This window comes from Octopus bimaculoides, chromosome 10 (assembly GCF_001194135.2).
Source record: "Octopus bimaculoides isolate UCB-OBI-ISO-001 chromosome 10, ASM119413v2, whole genome shotgun sequence".
In the NCBI taxonomy this organism is placed as follows: domain Eukaryota; kingdom Metazoa; phylum Mollusca; class Cephalopoda; order Octopoda; family Octopodidae; genus Octopus; species Octopus bimaculoides.
In genome coordinates, this window is record NC_068990.1 from 17,352,618 (window position 1) to 17,353,528 (window position 911).

General features: G+C 32.1%; 1 protein-coding gene across 1 annotated transcript in view; it reads right to left on the reverse strand.

The window, feature by feature from the left end:
• LOC106883988 (integrin alpha-6) overlaps positions 1-911 on the reverse strand; it is a 188,437-nt gene that overhangs the window by 37,416 nt on the left and 150,110 nt on the right. The window lies entirely within an intron of this gene.

The window sequence follows — 911 nt, forward strand, 5'->3', positions numbered from 1 at the left end:
ATATATATATATATATATATATGATGGGCTTCTTTCAGTTTCTGTCTACCAAATCCACTCACAAGGATTTGGTTGGCCTGAGGTTATAGCAGAAGATACCTGCCCAAGGTACCATGCAGTGGGACTGAACCAGGGACCATGTGGTTGGTAAGCAAGCTACTTACCACATAGCCACTCCCGCACCTATGCACATATATTTACTTGATTGCTGACATTTATTGATGGTTTCTCCCATCTTCTTTTGGACCATTTTCTATCATTAATAGAACTGTCGACATTTTCAATGGCACAAGTGTGCTAATTGCATAATATTACAGTTGTTTCATAACAATTTTACCAGCAGATCATTGCCAAAACATTTCTATATAAAATAACACATCATGTTGTTGTTGTTATTATTATTATTATTATTATTAATAATAGACAATACGAAGGGCACAATGTAATTGCAATAGATATCTTATTGGTTTGAACACTATTTCAAAAGCATTATATATTAATGTTTCGGCAATGAAACAGTTGTAGTACTATGCAGTAAAATGTGTTGCTCAATCTATTTTTTCTTATTCATATTTCTAATGAAATACATATATGTAATTGGTGGGTTAATCTTTCTTTAGGGGTACCAATTTATTAAGCCTTCTTGCCTCATCTTGAGGCCCTTTTCTTCCCAATTCTCTTTTATTTTATGTATTTACTCTGATGAAACTCCATGTACCAGATCGGATGTACTATAGAATATGACGAATATTATTCTCATAATTTTCCTTGGCAGTGCCAACTGACATTGGTAGCATAAATGGCTGTTAGCATTGTTAAAGTTTTGTATTAAAAAATAATAATAATCAATGGTAGTCAATTTGTTTGTTGATCAAAAATTTTCTCCATTTTTCTGCTTAAGTTTTATATAT